Raw genomic sequence first — 15717 nt, 5'->3', positions numbered from 1 at the left:
AGAAAACATATTTTCTGCCATTGTAGCCTAATGTAATATAAAGTGATCAGCTCTGGAACCAGAGCACCTGCACTTAGAACCAAGATCTAACAAATATATTATGATTGCGCATGCGTGCTCAGACGTGTCTGACTTTGCAATCCCATCAACTGCAGCACACCACACTCCTCTGTCCATGGAATTTTCTAGGCGAGAATACTGGACTGGGTTGCCATTTCTTCTTCCAGGAGAGCTTCCCAACCCAGGAATCAAACCGACATCTCCTGCACTGGCAGGCAAATTCTTTACCACTGAGTCTCCTGGGAAGCCCATTACTATGATTACTATTGTTGTTATCAATGCATCACAATATGTCTGCAACTTGTATTTACATATTAGTTATGTTTATTTGCTTATTACTGTTTAGTGTAAGCTTTCTTCACCACAATAAGTTCCATAGAAGCACATTTTGCTTCAGGTTTGTTCACTGCTCTAAATCCTGTTCCTGGCTAAAGACTTGGCAGATGCTCTCAAAATAGTTCTTAAAGGAAGGAAGGAATGAAAGGAAAGGAGATTTAAGTGGTAACTTTTGTTGGGGTTATTAGTCTAATTAGTACTAGTGCTATAAAATTCCGTGTCATGTTATATGTGACTGAGTTTGAAGTTCTACCTGCACCTAAATGGGCTCCTGGAACATAGTGCTTTAATCATCTGGTACTGATGATTAAGTGCCAGGATATCGGGCACTTATCTTGGATACTGGGATATCCCAATATATTGGGCAGATAGTTACTTAATCGGGGTTCATTATTTGCAACAACATGCATGGCCTAAAGGGCATTACTGGAGAAGGAAATGGCAACCCACTCCAGCATTCTTGCCTGGAGAATCCCTTGGACAGAGGAGCCTGGTGGGCTACAGTCCATGGGGTCGCGGAGTTGGACACGACTGAGCAACTAACACACACATATACACAAAGGGCATTATGCCTGGTGAAACAAGTCAGACAAGGACAAATCCTCTATGTTTCACTTATATGTAGAATCAAAAAAATAAAACAAATGAGTATAACAAACAGAAATGGACTCACAGACATACAGAACAAACTAGCAGTTATCAGTGGGGACAGGGAAGAGGGGAAGGGCAGAGTAGGGGTAGGGGATTAAGATATACAAACCAGTATGAATAAAACAGATAAGCAATAAGAATATACTGTATAGCACAGGGAAATACAGCCATTATTTTGTAATAATGTTAAATGGAGTATAATTTATAAAAGGATTGAATTACTATGTTTTACATCTGAAAGTAATATAATATCATAAATATTATAAATCAATCCTTCAATAATAAACAAAATATTAAAAAAAAAATCAGTGTCCATTGGGTTGAATTTCTCAAAGAATAATGGAAGTGAGAGGGTTGCAGCCAGTAGAAAGAAGGTTTATCCTTTTAGCCACACATAAAGCATAATCATGTTTTTCTATAAATAAAATCAGACAACTAGAAAAATGAGGCAGTGAAAAGGAAGGATGCAAAGAAATAGATACCAATACATTTTGCGGGATTTTAAATTAGAAAGGATTCAACGGCTGATAAGTATGAACACAGCCTCAGACAAATACATTATTAGATCACGTAAAAGCGTGAATTTTATAATTATTCACCATCAAGTGATGTGGATAATAGTAAGAATATTACTATTACAGGATTTAAAACATCAAGAGCAGGTTACTATTGCTAACTTGTTCTCACTAGCAGTTTGCATTTAGTTAAATTATCAGTTAAGCCATGAGATCAAAATTTTCCAGCTTTCTGTTCTTCAATTCTCACATTAAATATTTGTTCTTTCCACATTCTGAAAGCATCCCTCAACTATCCTTCCCTTTTCCATGGCTCAGTCAGGTCCTCCTTACCTTCCCCCAGGCCCTTTTAAAGTTCTCCTTTCCATGTGTTTGTTAGCCATCTGTATGTCTTCTTTGGAGAAATGTCTGTTTAGTTCTTTGGCCCATTTTTGAATTGGGTCATTTATTTTTCTGGAATTGAGCTGCAGGAGTTGCTTGTGTATTTTTGAGATTAATCTTTTGTCTGTTTCTTCATTTGCTATTATTTTCTCCCAATCTGAGGGCTGTCTTTTCACCTTACTTATAGTTTCCTTTGTAGTGCAAAAGCTTTTAAGTTTCATTAGGTCCCATTTGTTTAGTTTTGCTTTTATTTCCAATATTCTGGGAGGTGGGTCATAGAGGATCTTGCTGTGATTTATGTCAGAGAGTGTTTTGCCTATGTTCTCCTCTAGGAGTTTTATAGTTTCTGGTCTTACATTTAGATCTTTAATCCATTTTCACTCATTATTAGAGAAATGCAAATCAAAACCACAATGAGGTACCATTACACGCCAGTCAGGATGGCTGCTATCCAAAAGTCTACAAGCAATAAATGCTGGAGAGGGTGTGGAGAAAAGGGAACCCTCTTACACTGTTGGTGGGAATGCAAACTAGTACAGCCGCTATGGAGAACAGTGTGGAGATTCCTTAAAAAACTGGAAATAGAACTGCCATATGACCCAGCAATACCACTTCTGGGCATACACACTGAGGAAACCAGATCTGAAAGAGACACGTGCACCCCAATGTTCATCGCAGCACTGTTTATAATAGCCAGGACATGGAAGCAACCTAGATGCCCATCAGCAGATGAATGGGTAAGGAAGCTGTGGTACATATACACCATGGAATATTACTCAGCCGTTAAAAAGAATTCATTTGAACCAGTTCTAATGAGATGGATGAAACTGGAGCCCCTTATACAGAGTGAAGTAAGCCAGAAAGATAAAGAACATTACAGCGTACTAACACATATATATGGAATTTAGAAAGATGGTAACGATAACCCTATATGCAAAACAGAAAAAGAGACACAGAAATACAGAACAGACTATTGAACTCTGTGGGAGAATGTGAGGGTGGGATATTTCAAAAGAACAGCATGTATACTATCTATGGTGAAACAGATCACCAGCCCAGGTGGGATGCATGAGACAAGTGCTCCGGCCTGGTGCACTGGGAAGACCCAGAGGAATCGGGTGGAGAGGGAGGTGGGAGGGGGGATCGGGATGGGGAATACGTGTAAATCTATGGCTGATTCATATCAATGTATGACAAAACCCACTGAAATGTTGTGAAGTAATTAGCCTCCAACTAATAAAAAATAAAAAAAAAAAGAAAAAATAAATAAAATTAATAAAATAATGACTATAAAAAAAATAATAAAGTTCTCCTTTCCGTTGCTCTCCCACCCTCTTTAATCTATAGAGCTCTCTTCTATTGCATCACATTACCACTAGACTCCACACATGTGATTGCAGCACCTCCCTGTTCATCATCCTACGTCACTGTTCATGACCTATCAAATAGGTGCCAACCATGAACCTCACTTTCCTCATCTATTCCCTATCACAACATACTTGCAATCCACTCACCCCCTGCCCTATCCCATTTTGCCTTTCTACTACAGTGCTTTATGCTTTTTGTGCTTTGTAGTTTTAGTTATTATTTTCCCTCTGCCTGGGATTTTCATCTTTCCAAAGTGCAGCTGTCAAAAGCACATCTATCCTTCGAGACTCAAATATTACTTTTCACTACTGCCTTGTCAAGATTCATTCGGTCAGAATAACTCTCCTCCCTTCCATATTTCTATACTACCTAATAACCTCACTGTCTATCATATAACACAGGTAACTTTGTATAGCTCCTCTACTTGATTATAAGCTAGATAGAAACCATATATTATTTAGCTTGCAATAATCCACAGTACTCAGTAAAGTGCTTCACACATAGATATTGATCTGTTGATCAACAAGTCCTAATTAAGCTGTAGTAATTCAACCCAGTGTAATCATCTGAATAACACTTTAAGAACCCACATTCCAAAATTTATACAATACTGGGACATATGTACTATTATTTCAAAGTCAAGACAGGACATTCTTCTTGTGATTCAGAAGATCATATCATTAGAATAGAATAGTGGCTTGGGAATGGAGAAAATGAATATACTTTATGTTTCCTTGTTTATTCAACAAATTCTTATTAAATGCCTATGATATGCTAGGGATAGGAAATACAATGGGAAATACATATGAAAATAGTCTCTGCCCTCAGAGGTCTGTAGTCCAATGAAGGAAAAAGAGAAGTGAAAGTGAAAGTTGCTCAGTTGTGTCTGACTCCTTGCAACCCCATGGACTATACAGTCCATGGAATTTTCCATGCCAGAATACTGGAGTGGGTAGCCTATCCCTTCTCCAGGGGATCTTCCCAAGTCAGGGATCAAATCTAGGTCTCCTGCATTGCAGGCGGATTCTTTACCAGCTGAATCACAAGGGGAGCCCAAGAATGCTGGAGTGGGTAGCCTACCCCTTCTCCAGCGGATCTTCCTGACCCAGGAATCGAACCAGAGTCTCCTGCATTGCAGGCAGATTCTTTCCCAACTGAGCTATTAGGGAAGCCCTGATAGCCCTGATAAGGGGAAAAGGCATCAAATAGTCACATAATTAAATCAAATAACCCATATCATAAATATACAAATGTGGAAAGTTTTAAAAACTTATGTACTCGGTATTATGAATAGATCCGGTCAGAGTGGGGAGTGGGCTTCTGCATTGGAGGTGATAACTGGGGTGCTGAACTGATGTCCGACAGATAAAAAGGAGTAAACTAGTCAAGAGATAAGGCTAAGTCTGAGGGAAAAACATATGCAAACTATAACAGAATAGAGCTCTGAAAGCAGCAGAAGGCGGCAAGCTTGAGGGGAGTAAGATATAGAGAAATCCAGGCATATGGGAAGGGGTCCAAGCTTGGAGGGCCATGTCTTGGGTTTTGGTTTTTATTTCTAAAGTATAAGAAAGCCCCTAGAATGCTTTAGGAAGAAAAAATGTGGCGTAGAGTAGAGGAAATGAGAACAATTCAATTTGAATTTTAGAAAAGAATTTTGAATTTTAGAAAACGATTTCTCAAAGATCCATTATTAGATATTTGATTTTCAAAATGGAGCTGGTTCTGGCTTGAGATCCACTATTCATGTCTAGGGAATCTTCCCAACCCAAGGATCAAACCCAGGTCTCTTGCATTGCAGGCAGATTCTTTACTGTCTGAGCCACCACAGAAGCCCTAGCCTCCCCTTTCTATTTGAACCAAAAGCTCTTCAATCTAGCTTTCACAATCCTCTGTGATCTGGTTCAGCTCTATCTTGGCCCTTCCTTTCTCTCATTGCCTTGAATTTTTTACCCCATTCAGCTGGGTCTCCTGACTGCATCCCACAAAGACTGTGCAGACTCCGTGTATCCAGCCACCATTCAAAACCTACATAATTTTTAGGTCAAGCTTTTTCTTATTTGTGCATGTGTCACTTTTCCCTGTCTCTATCAACTCCTGTAACTAACATCAAGAAAACAAAGCATGACCTCACATTATTTCACATGTTACTACTTATTCTTTCATATGCAAACTATTAACTTTCCACCATGCTTATTACCTCCTCAAGGGAGGGACTGGATCATGAGACTGATTTTTTAGCCATTTGCAGTCATTAAGAAAAACTCCATGAAAATAGTGGATATTCAAGACATACTTGAGTAAGTCTTACTTGAATGTTCACAGTCCACAACTGGTTCAGTTGAGTTCAGTTCAGTCGCTCAGTCGTGTCCAACTCTTTTCAACCCCATGGACTGCAGCATGCCAGGCTTCCCTGTCCATCACCAGCTCCCAGAGCATGCTCAAACTCATGTCCATCAAGTCAATGCTGCCATCCAACCATCTCATCCTCTGTCATCTCCTTCTCCTCCTGCCTTCAATCTTTCCCAGCATCAGGGTCTTTTCCAATGAGCCAGTTCTTCACATTAGGTGGCCAAAGGATTGAAGTTTCAGCTTCAGCATCAGTCATTCCAATGAATAATCAGGACTGATTTCCTTTAGGATGGACTGGTTGGATCTCCTTGCAGTCCAAAGAACTCTCAAGAGTCTTCTCCAACACCACAGTTCAAAAGCATCAATTCTTTGGCACTCAGCTTTCTGTATAGTCCAACTGTCACATCCATACATAACTACTGGAAAAACCATAGCTTTGACTAGATGGACCTTTGTTGGCAAAGTAATGTCTCTTCTTCTTAATACACTGTCTTGGTTGGTCATAACTTTTCTTCCAAGAAGCAAGCATCTTTTAATTTTATGGCTGCAGTCACCATTTGCAATGATTTTGGAGCCCCCCAAAATAAAGTTTGTCACTGTTTCCATTGTTTCCCCATCTACTTGCCATGAAATGATGGGACTGGATGCCATTATCTTAGTTTTCTGAATGTTGAGTTTTAAGCCAACTTTTTCACTCTCCTCTTTCAGTTTCATCAAGAGGCTTTTTAGTTCCTCTTCACTTTCTGCCATAAGGGTGGTGTCATCTGTAAATCTGAGGTTATGATATTTCTCCCGGCAATCTTGATTCCAGCTTGTGCTTCCTCCAGCCCAGCGTTTCTCATGATGTACTCTGCATATAAGTTAAATAAGTAGGGTGATAATATACAGCCTTGACATACTCCTTTCAGGATTTGGGACCAGTTTGTTGTTCCATGTCTAGTTCTAACTGTTGCTTCTTGACCTGCATACAGATTTCTCAGGAGGCAGGTCAGGTGGTCTGGTCTTCCCATCTCTTTCAGAATTTTTCAGTTTACTGTGATCCACACAGTCAAAGGCTTTGGCATAGTCAATGAAGCAGAAGTAGATGTTTTTCTGGAACTCTCTTGCTTTTTTGATGATCCAGCAGATGTTGGCAATTTGATCTCTGGTTCCTCTGCCTTTTCTAAATCCAGCTTGAACATCTGGAAGTTCACGGTTCACGTACTGTTTAAGCCTGGTTTGGAGAATTTTGAGCATTACTTTGCTTTCATGTGAGATGAGTGCAATTGTGTGGTAGTTTGAACATTCTTTGGCATTGCTTTTCTTTAGGATTGGAACGAAAACTGACCTTTTCCAGTCCTGTGGCCACTGCTGAGCTTTCCTAGAAAGTAACTGGGGAGGACTTGAGAACAAGTATGGAAGCACTCTGGACGATCTGTGTAAGAAAGGTGAATGCTGTTGGAGGTCAACATGGGATGAAGCATGAGTTTTAAAGTAAAATTAAGAGACCAAAAAAAAAAAATGTTTTGAATTATTGTTGTTTAGGTGCTAAGTTGTGTCTGACTCTTTGCAACCCCATGAACTACAGCACACCGGGCTTCCCTTTCCTTCTCTGTCTCTTTTGGGTAGGGAAATTTATAAAACAAATTTCTTCTATAGTAAAAATTTTTTTTTTACTTTGAAATGATTTCAGACTTACATAAAAGTTGGGGGAAAAAAACAGTTCAGAAAGTCCACATATACCTTTACCCAGTTTGCCTTTAGAGATCATGCAAATATACATTGTCTCCTCAAACTTTCACTTGGCATCCATCTGTGGCCCTTCGATACAACAGTTATGTTTGCCTAATGATGACTTTCCCTTTTTTCATTCCTTCTGTATTTGTTAACCGGGATGCTTCTGTAGGTAGCTTTTCCATTTCCTCTGCTTTCTTTCTCACTGTCAAAGAAAAAGCTGCAATGGAAGAGAACCATTACTTCTAAAATTTGCTGTCTGCTTTTCGTGAGGCCTCATGGTATATTTAAGTTTAGACTCTTGGAGATCCTTTATTATTGAAATTGGCACTCAGTCACAGTCAGATTGAATGCTCTCAGGTGACGGGACAAGGTCTCGTAACTCGCTTTGTGGGTGACAAGCATGTTATGGTACTCACAGAGGCTTAATCAGCATTTACAGATGATATCTGACAAGTAGGCACTGAGTTTGAAATACAGATTAAATAGCGAAGTAGTACTTACAATTAATACATAATATTTGAGTGACCTTTCTCAGATGTAATCATTTGGAGAGGCAAATAATTTCCCTCTTGCTACAATACTAATAATGGGCTTACTTGTGAAGATACGCTTTTGCTCTTCTACTCAGATTTCATGTCTGTACCCTATTTATGTTTGTTGAATTATGAAATCAGTGACTGGGTCAAATATTTGATCGATATATAAAATGATAGCTAGTGTTTTGCATTTAAAGTTTCAATATGTTTTTACTTACACCATTGCCAAAGAAGTAGAAAGCTGTTGCCGTCTTCATTTTACAGATGAGAAATTGGGCACAATAATAGACTTGCCTGAATTGAGGCTCCTTGTGCCTTTCACTGGGCCATTATGTGAACTTATCACATTTATTCTTTAGCTCATTGCTTCAACAATTTTGACAGCCTACATAATGGTTTAATTTGTCCTAAAGAACTGAACTGAAAGTATTTGCACTTATAGGAGGACCATGCTTTTGCACTGACCCAAGTCATGAAAGAAGATCAAGCTGGTTTTGTTTAACACTACCAAGTGCTATGAATCCAGATCCCCAAGCTCTTCTGGGGTCCACAAATGTCCTGTGTCATTGGGGGTGGAGGGGATGTTTACAGAGTCACAAGCCTCTTATACTTGGGGTGTTTTGTGGATCATGTGCTGGCTTCTGTTGAGGAACGCTCTCACCAGGAACTAATAAAAGAATTGTTAGCTTAAGCTTAAGATGTGGGGTCTGAAGTGCCCATGGGAGTGGACAACAGGCCATTGATCAACACCGACGCTGCTATGTCCTCATTCCCAGTCACCCCAGACTCCTCTGGTTCATTATTTCCCGTCTGATTTTCAGTCTGGCAGAAGTGGAGTAGGGGACATTTGTTTCTTACTCGTGAGATTTTATCCAAAATATTTTGATTCACCTATCATACGCCCTTTGCATTTCCTCAGGGTACAAGATTTGAGATTCAAAGTCAGGAAAAGACTCCTCTCCCTCTTCTACCTTTTTACTGTGGTGTTTGTTTTTTGCTTTTTTAGCTTCAAAAATGAAAACAGAATGATCTCGCTGCCCCAACAGAGGAAAGGTTTGAAAGTTAAAGGAAAACGCAAGAGGAAATCTGTTAATATTTCATGAGAATTCACTCTCCAAATACTACTATCTTACTGACTTTCTGCAAGACAAGCCGGGAGAGATGACACCACCAAAAGTAAAATGAATAGATCATCTGTTGTGTGATCATTTTGAAAGGAACTTTACAACTCTGAAGGAAGGATTTGGGAATGAAATAATGATACCTACACAGGAAACTAAACAGATGAAATATAAGGTAATTAGTACTATAGGAATACAAAGTGTGTAGCTCAACTATAAACAGTATTTACATAATAATACTATTATAAACACTAAATACTCATTAAGCCAAAGTTGTGATATACATAAAGTCACAGGCTGGGAAGTAATTTGGTGGAAGGTGAAGCAAGTATGAAAAAAAAAATGTTGCTCAGTGTGTCCAACTCTTTGTGACCCCATGGACTGTAGTCTACCAGGCTCCTCTGTCCATGGGATTCTCAGGTAAGAATACTGGAGTGGGTTGCCATTTCCTTCTCCACAGGATCTTCCCGACCCCAGGGATTGAACTGAGGTCTCTCACATTGCGGGCACATGCTTCATCCTCTGAGCCACCAGGGAAGCCCGAGGCAAGTAGAAAAGACAGACTTTAAACCTTCTGTGGATAAAAGTCAGTATATAATGTACAAAATAAAATCATTGACAAGTATCAACATATGCATGTTATTTCACAATACATAGGTGTAATAAATATCCAGTGTGATTGCTGACACAGCAGAATAAGCTTTCCCCAGGAATAAGAAGAGGCAAAGCGAGGGACTTCGGTTTTTCATAATAAGCTTTGTAATTTTTTAAGCTACATGCATTTATTCTTCACTCAAAATTAATTTTAAAAGTATTTCAAATATAAACTGAAGAATTAATAGAATCTGAGCTAGCCAGAGTTTTGCAGTCTCTTAATCTTTTGTTTTCTTAAAACAAAAGTAATATATGTACTTGAAATGAAATTAAAAATTAGAAAAAAGTATAACTTGGAAAGTGAAAGTCTCCTAGAATTCCACACCACTCAGAGAATGCCAGTGCAGCCAGTTTAAAGGGTAACTCCTGCAAAGAAATTGTTTACCCGAAAAAACAATCATACTATGGAAACTCTGCAACTACTTTCTTTATTCTCTAAAAGATCCTCAACATCCTTTTATATCAGTGTTTATGGTTTTAATGAATATATAATATTTCATATTTGGGTACATATCACACACAAAATATGCCATTGTCTGATCTACTATAGTGTATTAAATTATTTGTCTGTTGACTTTTCCCATTCTTCAGCAGCATTTAAATGATTATTCCATACATATTTGTTGTTGTTTAGTTGCTAAGTCATATCTGGCTCATTTGCAAACCCATGGACTGTAGCCCAACAGGCTCTGCTGTCCATGGGATTTCCCAGGCAAGAATACTGGAGTGAGTTGCCATCTCCCTCTCCAGGGGATCTTCCTCTACTCAGGGACTGAACCCATGTCTCCTGCAACGGCAGGCAGATTTTTTACCACTAAGCCACCCAGGAAAGCTCATACATGTATTTTTGTGTAATTCTAAAAGTGCTTCAGGAGTAGAAATTTTTAAAGTGAAAACACTGGCTCAAAAGATATGAGCACTTTACATTTTAATGGACATTGCTAAATAGTCCTTCAAAAACAGTTTTGGGTAGTTCCACCAACACTGGATATGAATGCCCATTATGCTATGGATCTTTATATTCTTTATATAGGACACTAGTAGAAAATTAAGAATTTTCATTTATGATGCTAGGGACTCAGCTGTGTCCGGAATTTGTATATTTAAAACCTAATCTTCAATGTGATTATATTTGAAGAAAGGGCTATGAAGAGGTGGTAAGAGTTACATGAGGTCATAAGAATGGGGCCTGATCCAAAAGGGCTGGTGTCACCAGGGCTGTTTCTCTGCCATGATACACTGAGAATATATACATCTGGCAAGCCATGTAGAGAGTTCTCACCAGAAACCAACTCTGCTGGACCTTGGTCTTAGATTTTCTAGCCTCTAGAACCATAAGAAAATAAATTGCGGGTATTTAAAACATATAGTTTGTATTTTTTGTTGTTGTTATGCCAATCCAAGCAGACCAATAGATACGGCATTTCACTTAAAACTCCTATCAGTTTGGTACCACCATCTCCTCTTTACAGATGAGAAAACTAAGAACTTGCCCAGGTCAGAGAGTTTTTAAGTGGTGCTACAGGAAGCAGACTGTAGTTCCTTTGACTTATAGTCATGTAATCCTCTTCACTAGAGAACAGTAGTCTTGTTTATTACAATTCCAGCTCACCCAGTAACTTCTACTATTGGAAACCTAATGAAATCATAAAATGATTGAGCTGGAAAGTTCTTTGGAGATTATCTAGTGCAGCAAAGGAAGTGAGGCCCTGAAAGATAGAGTAATTGACCCAAGATCACACAGATAGCTAATGGAAAAACTGGGATTGAAATTCACTTCGACTTCGGTTTAGTATTCTTTAATTCTGACACAGTCATATTTCAGTTACATTTTTTAATGTACAAATTATTCCTTGCTATGGAAAAATCTATAAATATAGTTATTTTGCAGGTCACAGACTTTATCTTATAAAATAGAGGTTGCCCTTTAAAATCCCAACTGGATTTATTTTGATGCCCTTTGATAAAATGCTGTAGCACATAATGGCTAATACTTGTTTCAATTAAAAAAAAAGACAGTCAGGACTATATTCTTTTATATATGGTTGTATTACAGGACTTAGGGGGGCTTCCCCGGTGGCTCAGTGGTAAAGAATCTGCCTGCAATGCAGGAGACCCTGGTTTGATCCCTGGGTCAGGAAGATCCCCTGGAAAAGGGAATGGCAACCCACTCCAGTGTTCTTGCCTGGAGAATTCCATGGACAGAGGAGCCTGGTGGGCTCCATACAGTCGCAAAGAGTCAGACATGACTGCGCTACTAACACTTTCACTATTACAGGACTTAGTTCATTCAGGGACTGAGGGCTTCCACATCTCATTTCCGTGCTAATTAAGACATTGATTTCTTTAGTCTTTGGATATGTGTAACAGGAGATGAGAGTTGCATCTGGTTCCTATGTATCAGGGATGAAGCCCAATATTCAGAAAGCAATAGACTAATTTTCTGGTGACGGAAATTTCCACCAGGACAAAAAAGAAAGAGTCTCATTGGGAGCCAGAAATGCTCCAAGTTAGCAAAGTAAGAGTTACTTTTTGAAAATAATTATCTTCCTCTACAAAGTGGTATTGTTGTTGTTGCTATTGTTTAGTCTCTAACTTGTCTCTTTCTGATCCCATGGACTGTAGCCCAGCAGGCTCCTCTGTCCATCAGAATTTTCAGACAAGAATACTCAAGTGGGCTGCCATTTTCTTCTCCAGGGGATCTTCCTGACCCAGGGATTGAACCCAAGTCTCCTACATTGGCAGGCGGATTCTTTACCACTGAGCCACCACAGAAACCCCACAGATTTCTTTAAATTATTATTTTATTTTTCCAAACTTAGTTTTCACATTTAGTTTCATAGACGATCACAGTTGAATTGAAATGGCAAAGAGAAGCCAATCACGTCAAGTCTTTTCTACCTCCCTGCAGTATAGTGCATTCAGTAGCTTGGTGATTCAGTGGAATATATGGTGTAAAACAGTGGTATTAGGAGCAGAAATAAAAAGTAACATTGATTCAGTGCATGTTTCCAAGGTTCAGTAGAACTTTGGACTAGAAACAGCCTGAAGACATCTGACTCATGTTTTTTGTAGTGTCCAGGAGAAAAATTAAGCTTTTAAAAAAATCTTTTAACAATAACATAAGTATTTACTCAATCAACAATGAGTATATTTCGTGAAATAAACACAGTCATAATATTACTTCTAGTAATATTATCCACAGGAAGCTGATTATCAAACTATTTCATTGTTCAAAATGCAATGCTTTTTCCACTCAGAAGAACATACAACAGAAGAAAGGTAACAGGAAGCAAGAGAGTGAAGAGAAGAGAGAGTTGGAAACCCTCCCTGCGCATCACAGTCACTTGTCTGGGAGCGAGCTTTTACAAAACAGGTACACATAGTCCCCGGAGATTCTGAATTAAACTGGTGGACTGAGACGAGGCATGAATCTCATGCTCAGCTTAGGTTGAAAACTGCTATCATATGAGAATGAACAAGCAAACATGAAGGCATATAAAATATCTCAATTGCCTTGGGAGAATTGCAGAGAATAGGCACCTCTGTTATCTTAGGAGTGGCATTGTTCTAAGGACAGGGTATCCTATCCCCAAAGACAGATGATGATGATCTCGGAGTCTTGGAAAGGGAAACAATTGGCTGTACTGCCTGTTTGTTTTCTGAGCTTGAGCAAAGTACTTAACAGTTGGTGCCTCAATTTTCTCATCTGAAGAATAGAAATTGTAATACTACCTGCCTTATCAGGTTATCATTAGGATAAAATGAGATTACATAAATGGTTTTGCTCAGTGTCTAATACATAGTAAGTTCTCAGTGCATGTTATCTATCCCATTGGGGAAAGTAAGGGGATCATTTCTTTGCCTTTTAAGTACTTACTTACTAGTCAAAATATTTACCAAAATTAAAGGCTCAACCAAACCGTGGTACATATATTATAGAATAAGAAAAGCAAGTAGAAGTGGTCATCTAATGATTAAGCCCTAATACAAGTGCACTCAGATTGCAGCAGAATCCCTCATGCAAGCCATGGCATACAGTGTGGATGGTGCAGTAATGACCTCTCTAAAAGTAGCTAGAGCAAATGTGTGCATGCGTGTGATGTTACTGCTGTTGTCTATGTTGAGAAAACTTGAGTAGATCTATAGACTGAAAGGAAAGAGCTAAAATGGTAGTGGGGAAACCGAAGATGAGAGGTATTTGACGGACCAAGAACCTTAAAGTTTTAGGAACTCACGTGGCAGGATCAGCCTCTGATGGAGCAGAGCACAGTCCTCCACTGAAGTGGAAGGAAAGAGCATTAGAACCATAAAAGCAGATAAATACGTAGGTAGGGCAGGTGAGTGAGCTGAGTGAGTTCTCCCTTGGTGGTCTTTATTTTCTCTGTGAAATACAAGCGGAGGTAGTCTGCAGAGGTTGGAATGGGAGGAAAGGAAGGGAGCAGAGGAGCTTTAAATAGCTGCTAGGGAGTTCCCCAGAGCCCCAAAGTATCCCTTACTGCAGTAAGTCATTTAGATGGTATTCCTGATTTGTCTTCTTGGCAGATTCTTGAAAATTTGCAGCCATTCGGAGATAATTAGTTTTCCAAATAGATCCCACTCTGGGAGAACCAATATTGCATTCTTTTAATGCAGGCTTTTATAAATAGCAATAAAACATTCTGCCATCTAACCATAAAGAAGAGATGACATAAAGTCCTCTGTTCACTGAAACAGGAGATGTTATCTTCTAAAACGATGCTGCAAAATACTGTTGCCTTCATACATTGTGAGTTCCTTCTAAATAACTGTCTTTTGGTGGAGGAAGCAGAGGTTAAAAGCTGCAGTTTTTAAGACCAAGATTTTATTTCTGTTTCTAAATAATTAAACTTGTTTCTCTTTTGAAGTGGAACAAGATTTTTTAAAAGGAAAACAAACTACACAAGAAATAAAAAAAATAGAAAAGTCAAAAATGTGAAAAAAAAAAAAAGCCACCCACTTTTGCCATTTTTCTGATTTAACTCTTAGTCAAAAAAAAAAAAAAGAAAGAAACATGTATTTCATGTAGTTTGAGCTAATGAATAAAAGGTCAAAGAGCTGAGGAAAAATAATAAAAAGAAGCATAAAAACAATTGAGAGAGATGAAGAAAGCATTGGAGCAAACCACTTTGCAGATAGAATTTATGCTGAAGGCCATAGGCAAGCCAGAATTGGAAAATATAGTTGAAAGCCTAAAAGGTACAGTGATAAGAAAGCATAGCAAAGGCCAGGAAACAGCCCTTCAGGGGTCTAATCTCAAGTGTCTGAGTAGATTAGAGCTTTAACAAATAGAGCACGCGTTCCAAAGATAGCCAAAACAAAATGAAAGTGGTTGCCTCCAAAAGGAATCAGAGACTCACCCGATCTGGGGGGAAAAAAAGAAAATTATAATAAATTATAATAAGAATGAATAATAATTGCTTTTTATATGTATCAGTACTGAGTATCTCTCTAATATCTGTTACTACATTTTCTATTCATGTCATTATGGAAGTCAATTCATTTCAATAAAAATATCTACATTACTTGAACCCAGGCTGTGAAAATATATAGAGGTATACATATATACATGTATGTGTGCTCAGTCCCTCAGTTTTTTCAATTCTTTGTGTCCCCATGGACTGTAGCCTGCCAGGCTCCTCTGTCCATGGGATTCTCCAGGCAAGAATACTGGAGTGGGTTGCCATTTCTTCCTCCAGGGGATCTTCCTGACCCAGAGATTTGAACCCGAGTCTCTTGAGTCTCCTGCATTGGCAGGTGGATTGTTTAGCACCAGCTCCACCTGGGAAGCCCATATACACATGTATGCATGCATGCTAAGTCGCCTTGGTCATGTCTGATTCTTTGCGTATGAGAGGTATCAATTCCTTATTTTTGTCATTGTTGTTTCATTTGAAGGATCTCTACATAATAATCCATTAGTAGACTGTATTATTATTCAAACTGATGAGCTGCCACTCCCTGCAGGTGGATCATACTTTCTCACGGCATTGATTTCAGGTTTTACCATAT

This window comes from Cervus elaphus, chromosome 13, assembly GCF_910594005.1.
Source record: "Cervus elaphus chromosome 13, mCerEla1.1, whole genome shotgun sequence".
Lineage (NCBI taxonomy): Eukaryota > Metazoa > Chordata > Mammalia > Artiodactyla > Cervidae > Cervus > Cervus elaphus.
The sequence above is the reverse complement of the archived record's forward strand: the minus strand, read 5'-3'. Positions refer to the sequence as shown.